The 10791-nt window shown below is 43.6% G+C and overlaps 1 pseudogene; it reads left to right on the top strand.

Annotated features, from left to right (window-relative positions):
• Window positions 1-639: 639 nt before the first annotated feature.
• LOC147708840 (uncharacterized) lies at window positions 640-9999 on the top strand (annotated as a pseudogene).
• Window positions 10000-10791: the final 792 nt, after the last annotated feature.

Genomic DNA, 10791 nt, shown 5'->3' with positions numbered 1-10791 from the left:
TTTCTCAGATATAAAAAAGTGGTCGCGGAGGATCCGTGAACCCTCCCGATCTCAAGCCCGAGATATTATTGGCTGAGAACACTTCAATGATAATACACAAGACCTGATTATGGGGGAACAAAATTATTTTTTAGAGTACCAGGGGCAGTCTTAAACTATCTCTGTCAAGAAGTTGGCTTCACCAAGATGCCAGTCAAACCTAGTTCCTAGTGTTCAAATTTAAAATATTTGTCAGTTCACCAAATAACACCTCATCTCATGAGCAAACCTAGAAAAAAGTGGGAGAGGTCAGAAAGTACCTGATGTAAGCATCACCAAGGAAGCTGCTGGTTGGTACTCACCAGTTTGCTCACGCTATCATCATTGGTAACTTTCACGACCATGAAGAAAGAAGTAAGGTAGTGTTCTAATTTTATAGAGGTGAAGAAAAGAAAAGAAAGTGGAAGAGAATACAATATTGATGCTTATGTCATTTGATATAGGGAAAAATAGGATACATTTTGTGCAAACACATACAGAGTTAAGGCCTGCAACTTCTATGCAGAAGTTCCAAGTTAAAAGCAGTTTTAGGCCTAAGTAGAAATACAGGCCCAGGCCTCTGCACAAGAAATAGGCCAGAAAATGCACGGTGCAGTGACAATGAGTTTAGCTGAACTTATCAGGTAACACAGTTTGTTGAAAGGACATGAAATGCCCTGCCGTCACAAAGATACGCTCCTTCATAAAGCGTAGATCATATCTTCTTCCAGACTCGGGAAACCAGTAGTGTTTTAAATGTTGGAACTTCAAAACCCACAAACCACATGCCCATCTGCTAGCGAGACTGAGCTGGAAGGTGTCAATCAGGTCTTCTGCAACCGTGTTATAAATGCTTGCACACATAGATTAAGCACACACACAGGATGAACTGACACAGGTGCAAGTCTTGCCCCTGCTCATAAGTCGCTTCAGTTGAAAAACACGTCACACATACACGATGCTAGGCATGATGGATGTCAGAGGTCAGATAAGTATTGTTAGAAAGCGTTAAGCAAAAATTTAACCACTTACTTCACAGGAAAACAGATGTGTGTAAAAAGTTGCTAATAACACATGAGAAAAGGAAAACCACCGAGGAGGTTTCCGTTTCCGCCAATGTGAGATGCGAAGGCCATGTGGCCCATATCTAGATGTGATTTGTTTTCAGGAAATTCATGTAACTGCTGATTTTAATCTACTCATTTGTGACGTAAATCCTATGCTTGTAACTTTTTTCTCTTGTGGTTTTAGCGTATATAAGCAACTGATTTTGAACTCTTCGTTGGACATCAGATTCCATTCTGTGCTGAGCCTGGCTGATCTCCCCAGCTGATTAATGCATTAAACCATATAGTATTGTTAACCTGCTCCTGTGGTATTCTTACAGAGATCTTGTTCCTTCAACATTGTGGCGAGCTGAGCCAGGACATTTACGTCTTCTTGCCTTCTGCCACACCCTGGGCACCGCCTCTCCTTATGGAAATGGTGTTGCGCAACTAAAAGAGGATAAGAAGACGCCGATTAGAAAGGTCTTACCATTTCTCTGAGACAGGTGGGGCTTGGGAGTTGTCATTCTTAAAAGGTGAGAACAGTGCGAATGTCATCCCTTACAGGTAGCATGTTGACAGTATAATGGGTCTTATGGTATTATTATTATTTTGTATTATTAATGTTTATATGTGGGGAAATGCATGATTGCTTGTGCACTGACACAATAAAAAGGACTAGAGCTCTGGTGGTAAGTCCTGAAGGTACTAGAAGACCTGGCTAAAAGGGCCAGAAGTGGTCAGGAAAGAGTAGGACTTGAAGCTGGACAGCCAGCGTACGTTCTGACGTTGTGGCAAAGAAACAGGTGAAAACCTGGTATTCATTGGAACTTTATTCTGAGTAAGACCATAACAATTCAAATCATCTCAGACTTTAAGTCCGAAAGTCACAGTTTGTAGTTACAGACAGTGAAGTATATCCTCCTTGTGAGTTCGGGAGAAGCGACCAGCTGCAGCAGCAGCAGTAGTAGTGGTTTTGCCCTAGTATAGTAGTGGTTTTGCCCTAGTATGGAGTTTTAGAGTGCCTTAACCCCTTCCATGCTGATGACGGAACCGTTCCGTCATCAGCTACAGTTGAGCTGTGCTGATGACGGAGCGGTTCCGTCATGGCCCGGCCGCCACGCCTGCGCGGCGCTGATTTCGCGCCTGCGCGGGCGTTCTAATGAGCGGGGCGGGTCATGACGGAACCGCTCCGTCACCAGCATAGCTCAACTGCGGCTGGTGACGGAGCAGCTCTGTCACCAGCATGCGGCCGCCGCGCGGCCGCCCCGCCCCTTTAGCGCTGCGGCGGAATAGCCGCCGCAGCGAAGGGGTTAATATGCCTATGCAGATGTGAATAGAAGTAGGGACACACATTAATGTCATTTTGTAGTTTTGTGCTGTTTACACTTAGGATTTTTAAATGGTGTGAAATACTGTAGAGTTTTAGGAAAAGGATGTTTTATTTAGACAAATGTCTCAAGGGCGCACAGGTACCCAACCACAACCAATTCCTGAATTAATCATCCATTTTTATAATGGTTTCCCTGTGGCCCTTTTTAACAGTACTGAACCTGGTTGGCCAACAATCCCAATACCATAAGATAACACTTTAATGTCGGAGGTTTGTTAGCGCCTAGGTATGGATTATACATCACCACTGTGTCTCCTAACGACATACATTGATGTGACAGGAAAAAGCTTGTCAGACAACTAATAAGATCAGTCCCAAAGGATTAAACACAAAGACAGTGTCCTCCACATTACTGTGATTAACAGTAGTGTACAGCAACCTCATGAACCCCACAACAAATACTGATGCTATCAATTATTATCCCTATAGTCAAACCTTAGAGCCTCCAGGTTGGAGCCTAGAAGAACTATCAAATAGTATAGATGAGGACCTAAACAGCTATTTTCAAGGTACACATACCATAGAAGAAATAACAGATAGACTAGATAGGAACGTCCTTAATTTTCTTGCAGGTGATTCTGAACAGGACTTTTCCACACTTAAGATATTGGAATTGGTTTTGAATTCTACACAACCTATTGGAGTGGTACACTCCATTGTGAGACACCCCCCAGAAGGCCCCACAAGAAATTAACTTACCACCTATATGAGTAACAAGGAGAATAGCCAGAATTAAATCTACAATAATACCCCATTAGGTAAATAAGGAAGTATAATAGAAACTGAAAATAAGCAATATTATTAGGAAGAGTGAACACTTATAACAGGGACAAGTTAGGCCCAAATATAAGACTGAACAGGGGCCAAGTGCACTGCATAAATAATAGGGACCCCTTTAGAACACATGGTTAAGGTGTTCCCTGGCGACAAGGAAAAAATAGAGAAATATTGTAAGGAGTGGCATAAGGCAACATCAAAACTTGAATATGCATGGCCTGAAAAGGGCTAATTTGAGACCATAACTTTAGATCATATAGCCACTCTTTTACAAAGCAAATATAATGGGAAGAAATTTGAAAACTGGAAGACCGTCTTAGATCAGTGGAAGGTATTTTGTGAAACACACGAGAAGGAGACTGAGATAAGGCCCCCGTCCTCTCTTTCAGCTCCTCCACCCCCGTGCCAAGAGGCACAAGCAAGTTTAAACATGGCAAAGGTACAGGGCATGTATACCATGCAGGCTAATACATTAAACACACCTCCCACCTCCTCACATCTGCCAGCTGTAGGATATTCAGATCCTGAGTGTAGCCCACCATCAGAATCATCTTCCAAACACAGTGTTATGTCCAGCTAACGACACGCCCAAGAATAGCTAGCACACCTCGGGAGATGTCAGGGGAGACATCAATAAACATGTAGGAACAGCAGATGCTACCTTTACACTTCATTTAGAAGATGAAACTGCACCTCCCGAGAAAGATAAAAGTGAAGGTCATCACCCAAAATTAGATTCAAAGGACATACAGCAAGGAGGTGTTACTAGGAAAACAGGCAGCGGTCCAAGGAATTCAAGCCCCGAGAGTGAGAGGAGAACAGCAAAGTTAGCCTTTACACCAAAAATACCTTCTGCAGAACGCTGGAAGCTGATAGAGTAGGGCGACGATAACAAGTGGGCCAAGATAAGGGAAGATGGACAGATATACCCAAGAACAACCTGGGAAAAAGAGGAGGTGCCCTTGTGGCATCGGAGGACACTAGACAGGTCACAAATGATGGAACACCAAAGCTCGGAGGTCTTTCTCAGTGCGCATAACCTCTTAGGTGAAGAAGACATGAGATCAGATAGATCTTACATAGGATCAGATGGGGCATTAGATGATGTTACAGAACATGTTAAAAGAATGTCCATCATTAATGACTATGATAGAGAGCAGTCTCAATTTGCCTGTGAGGGGGGAGATACCAAGAGGGGTGCTCAGGCTTTACAGAGGAGACAGCGAGAGTTAAACAAATTGAGATTTGATGGAACGCATGCACGCCCTTATGAGAAGCCGGGGACAGTTAACATGACAGGAAGAATGACATTGAGAAAAGACACAGCACGCCTACTCCCTGTGCGCCCAGGCAGTGACATGACACCCAATGAAATAGTGGCCCAACAAGAACAGAGTTGGTACAATGTTGTCCCTTTTACTAACAATCTAGCAAGTTAGACAGAGGGACTAGCACCACAAATGACACTATGGCCACAAGATGGTTCTTTTGAGCCACAAGACATGGCAAATGCGGAGATGTGCATCCTTCATGGCACAGGGGATCCTGAGTGGGATTATCCTTATATGAAGGACAGCCTGAGAATATGGCAAAGATATTCCAGACAGTATGACTCACGTTACCCTACTGGACATAGGGACACAGTCCTGTCACAACTTCCCTTAATATTTAAAAGTTCAGGGTCGCCCCCATATATACCATGGCCCCAGATGAATAAAGAAAATCTTAAAAAAACAGCTGCCACCACTTGCTGAAAGCGCCGGGTAGTGGATAACAAAAGATGAGCACCGAACAGAGAGGAGGAACACTACGAATACAGGGCCTCAGTCTCAAAAAGAAATTAAAGGAATACAGACACAAATTGACAACATGTCAAAAGACATACAAAACACACTGAAAACAGTGGAAAAGATCCTGGAATTCACGGTAGATACACACTCCAAAGTTGAGCACATGCAAGAATTATTGCAGAAGTCGAGCAGGCAAAATCGACCAATGAGAACCCTCAGGTACTTAACAGAAGAAGAAACCCTGTCCTTACTAAATAGTTACGAACCGAAAGAACACAGTAGAGGGGAGATAATTAAAACAGTTCCGATTGATGCTAACAGAACATCCAAACATAATGGAAGGAAACCAGACCTCAACAACTTGCAACAAGTCCAAATAGCCACGAACCTGAGTGAACAGGTAACTAATAATGCAAGAAAACCGTTGAATTGTCTGTTGCTCAACTGCAGGTCAGCAGTAAAACATGCGTCAGACGTCGCTGCTCTTATCATTAACCAGGAAATTGATCTAGCGATACTAACTGAAACATGGCTTGTGGAATCATCATCTCCATGCATGGACCTGTTAGTGCCTCCTCAGTATAACATAGTAAGACTAGATAGACCAAAAAAGATAGGGGGGATAGCCTGCATCCACCGATCTGATATAGAAATCAACCAAATTCAATCCGATCCTATGGAATACTTTGGATACCTAGGCCTTAATGTACGATCAACAGGCATTCAGAGTTGCATCCTGCATGCCATTTATCATCCCCCAGGAAATAATGTTAACTTTAAGACCAGTTAATGCAGATTATCACGGAAAACTCTAACATTCACTCTAACAACATTTTCCTGGGTGATTTTAACTTACATTGGGACGACAGTAAGGACAATCTGATCAACACTCTGAAAGACTTCTTGATTGAGTTAAACTTTACCCAAGCATGCACACAACCAACACACTCGAAAGGAGGAACTCTAGATTGGATACTTTCAAGAAGCAATAACATACAGATCCAATCAGTTATGCTATGCGACTGGTCGGATCACCACGCCATAACCTTCCTAATACCAACGCTGAAAAGAGGAAAGACTAAGCAGACTACTAAACTCAAAAAGTGGACCCGGCAGATTAAAGAGTCGAATATCGAACGATTAGTAGAAGAGTGTGAGAAAGATCTCAAGTTACCGAATAACATGCAGAACGTGAATGACCTAATAGACCACTTCAACACAACAGTCACAAATATAGTTAACACCTCCATGCCACTAAAGTTAAAAAGAGTGTCAGAAAAGGACAAAAACCCATGGTTTAATGATTCACTAAACGAGGATAGACGGAAACTAAGAATGGCCGAAAGGAAATGGAGACAACATCCGGCAACACCAGAGCTCAAATCATTAAGAAAAATAAGAAATGACTACAACAAAAAGATCCTAAAATCTAAAAAGGAATATATTAGATCAGAATTGGATAACACCAAAAACAGACCAAGGAAACTAGTTGAGGTCCTAAAGCAACAATCCAAAAAATCGGCAAAATCGGCCCAAGAAACTACTAAAACACTTCTGAGCTGTGAAGTATTCGCTAATTTTTTCACCGACAAGGCCATCACTTTGGATACAGAGCTCAAATCTGAAACGGACACCCTACCCATCCAACCACACAGTCTGTACAATAACAATCAGACAAACGACCTTGAGGAAACTAAAAACAAAGCGCATTGGGACACATTCAAGATATATGATCAGAATACCATCGCCAAAACACTAGTGGACATCAAACCAAATAACCACTTCAATGATCCACTCCCCACCAAATGTTTACAAAACATCAACCACATCATCATCCCAATATGGACAAAAATAATAAAGGCCTCGCTATCGCAAGGGGTCCTTCCAGAATGCCTAAAAGCAGGCCAAGTTACACCGATCATCAAGAAACCAACAGCGGAACCAGCAGATCCTAATAACTTTCGCCCAGTTACCAATATTCCATTACTGGCCAAACTAATCGAGAAATGCGTGCAAAAGCAACTAAGCCAACACATCACAAACTTCAGACTATTGGACAACTGCCAATCAGGATTCAGAACAGGACAGTACGGAAACAGCGATTCTACATATCGCCGATGACGCTCTACAGGCCCTAGATCTTAATAGAACATGCCTACTAGTCCTTCTAGACCTATCGTCAGCTTTCGACACGGTAAATCATGAAAAACTACTGGACAGACTACACAAGAGGATGGGAATGTCAGGACTTGTACTGAAATGGTTTGAATCCTTCCTTCAGAACAGATCGCAAAGATTCTTGGTCAACCAGTCTCTATCCCCCTCTTGTCCAAACTCCATCGGGGTCCCTCAAGGATCTACCTTATCTCCTTCACTCTTTAACCTATAAGTTGAACCTCTGACAGAAATCCTCCAAGACGCAAACATATCCTATCACATGTACGCGGACGACACGCAGATTTACATCAAAGTAGCATCTCTAGAGGATATCAAGTTAATCAATGAGGCCTTAAAAAAGACAATTTATTGGTTAACCAGTAATCACCTGAAGCTGAATGCACAAAAAACTGAATTCCTATTAATTTCACAGCTAAAGAACAATACAGAGACGATAGAGTGGACCAAAATGATCACAGCACTAAACTGCACCCCTACGCTGGTGGACTCAGCCAAATTGTTAGGAGTCACCTTGGATAAGAATCTAGACATGAAAGCACACATCAAACTAATGGCAAAAAGTGCACACTTTCATCTGAACTACTTAAGGAAAGTGAAACCGTTCATCTCGTCGGCAGATCTCAAACTGTCAATTCAATCTTTAGTTATCTCAAGGATTGAGTATGGATGTACAACCTTAGCAGGCCTACCAAAAATGTCCACGGCACCACTAAAAGCATGCCTCAATGCAGCTGCAAGGCTCATCACCGGTTCGAAGAAATTCGACCATATTTCTCCCCACCTAAAAGCGTTAAACTGGCTTCTATATGAAGCCAGAATCCAATTTAAAATGGCATGTATCACCCACAAAGCACTCCATTACAAAACACCGAGTTACCTGGCCCAGAAGATCGAGATATCAGGAGGTTGCAGACCTGCCAGAAGTGCCAAGGAGCTGCTGCTGAGGCCACCCAAATTCAGGAAGAAGAAAACTTATGACAGAGCGTTCTCTGGGGCAGCCCCCAGAGTCTGGAACTCACTCCCTCCGAATATCAGGAAAATTACTAACATTTCTGCATTCAAAAAGGAAGCTAAGATCTTCCTAATGAGTAAGTTCCTTACATAGTCAAGTACAGACTTCAACGCCACCGCATCTGGAAGGTGACCACACGGAGCGGCGACTGGAAAATAGAAACAATGTCCAGTAAGCAGTAACAACCTAGAGGCGCTACACTCGATTAGAATTAGAAGAAGACTGCACAATCAAAGCCAAGTCAGTATGGTCTATACAGAAATTTAGCACGCAATTTAGTAGGATATCGAAGAACAGTTATAGTAATTATGTCAACTTGGGGAAAGACGCAGGTTGAAATTACAGCATTATGTAATCCCGGTGGTAGTGCTAACCGAATCTTTAACAAACTAGTGTACATAGTCAGAATATAGCTCGTGATCGGCATATGCCGAATCTACCTCTTATCAGTGTGATACGCTTACTACTTATAGTTATAATTTACCTACCTCAGTCCGGTAGGGCAATGTTATGTGAATTGTAGCAGTAGGTCACACCTAATATATGGAACTATAACCACCTACCTCATTCCCTTTATGGTAACGTTATGTGAGTTGTATTGCTAATTCTACCTCATGTATATGTATTCTGTATTTCTAATCTACCTCATGTATATGTATTCTTTGAAGCGCTCTGAAACCCAAGGGTCACGTTAGCGCTATATAAAACTTTCTAATAAATAAATAAATAAATAATAGCTGCTTTTGAAAAACACACAGCAGGGATACCCCTTGCAATACGCGACATCAAAAGTTTATTAGGGTCCCTTATAGGAGATACACTGTTCATAAAAGCTGGAGTAAAGGACGTGACATTGACTAATTCAAAATGTGACGGGGAACACTTCAACAAAGTAAGGGGAGTTGTTTGGACCCAACTAAATTGAATGTACCCAGATAGGCCAGACATTGGATCTCTCATGGAACAGACAATGCAGCCGGATGAAGACCCAGCACAATTCCTAAGCAGAATGAAAGAGAAATGGACACAGGCAGTAGGGGAGAGATGGGATGTGACTTGACAAAATGCAATACTGTTCTATAACATAGTGAAGAAGGGATTACCAGCTGAAGTGCAGGACAAACTAGACAACATAGTAGCCTTAGAAGCCAAACCATGGACTGAGATACAGGCTCACATAATACATTATTGCAAATGGAAACAGGACAAGGAAAGAGTGAGAAAGATAAAATTGAAAAAGCAGCAGCTAAATTAGTACAACAGAAACTAGCAATGAGGACAGAGGGAGGAACTGCCACTGCAGCTACCCAGATGGCCGCAGTGTCTTTGGGCGTGACACCTGTAAACACCACTTTACTACCCCTACAGTATGTCCCCAGATTTAATATCAGGAATGGGCAAGGAGGGCGAGAAAGGTTTGGGACAAATAGGCAAAACGCATTCAGGGGCGGGCAAACATGACACTAGTGTAACAGGCCAGGACATTTCATTAGAGAATTTAGGACCAAAAAGACCAACAAACAGGCAGGGGTAATATACGGCCAACAAATGGTACCACCTGGTCGCACTGTGGCACAGCCTGCCATGAGCCCACAAGTGATATATCTTCCACAGCCCCAAATGCAGCCTCAACAACAGTTCCAGCCCTAACAGGTGCAACAACACGTGCCCCAAATGCAGTATGGGCAGCAACAGACAGTGCAGCCCACTATACAACACCAGACCTTACAATTTGGGGTAACGGTCAGAGGAGGAAACCCCTTTCAGCAAAAATATGATCAATGAATTTGCCCACGGAGTAGTCTCATGTGCCCAGTACTATCGATAACTCACAGGCCAGACGAGGAACCCACTGTGACGGTAGCCATAAATGACAGGGAATACAGCTTTCTCATTGATACTGGGGCCACTAGGTCCTGTATCCTTGAGAGAGGACTCCGTCTGTCAAATTCATCAATGGACACACAGGGGCTCTCTGGAGAAGTGATGAGGGTTCCATTCACCGAACCTGCGGAGATGGAGATGGAGATAGGGGATGTTGTGAAGTTAGCACACCAGTAGTTGGGAGTGGGAAGAGCTAGGGGGCCAGAGGAAGAGGAGGAGTGGACACAGGAAAGGGTTAGTTAGTATAGGGACAGGGTATGGATAAGACACGTTAAATAAAGTTCCAGTTCTAAGGCAACCATAAGTGTTTGTGTTTATTGTAGCTGGACGCTACAACTGGCGACGAAGGTGGGATCTCATTAACTGCAGCCCACAAGACCACCTCGAGACACCCTGTCCCCTGCAGCGTCGAGAGACGAGCTCCGCTGCCAGAAGAAGCTGAGGCCAGCCGAGGAGGGTCAAGAACAAGTGACCGCGGCCCCAAAGACGCTGGAAACCCTAAGTACATCGTGACCTGGGAGCGCTGGAATGCTCGGTCGAAGAACTGCCTCAGCGCGGTTCCTGCCGGGCGTGTGTCACCCAGCCGTTGTAAAACAGGAGTCGGGAGCCCACTCCGACCCTGTCCAGTGCCCCACAACAAGTCGAGAGGTGCCCTGGTGAAAGGGGCGCTGCCCCGAAGAAATCGCTGTCCAG

This window comes from Lissotriton vulgaris, chromosome 6 (genome assembly GCF_964263255.1).
Source record: "Lissotriton vulgaris chromosome 6, aLisVul1.2, whole genome shotgun sequence".
NCBI classification, from domain to species: domain Eukaryota; kingdom Metazoa; phylum Chordata; class Amphibia; order Caudata; family Salamandridae; genus Lissotriton; species Lissotriton vulgaris.
Note: the sequence above shows the minus strand (reverse complement) of the source record. Positions and strands in the feature narration are given on the sequence as shown.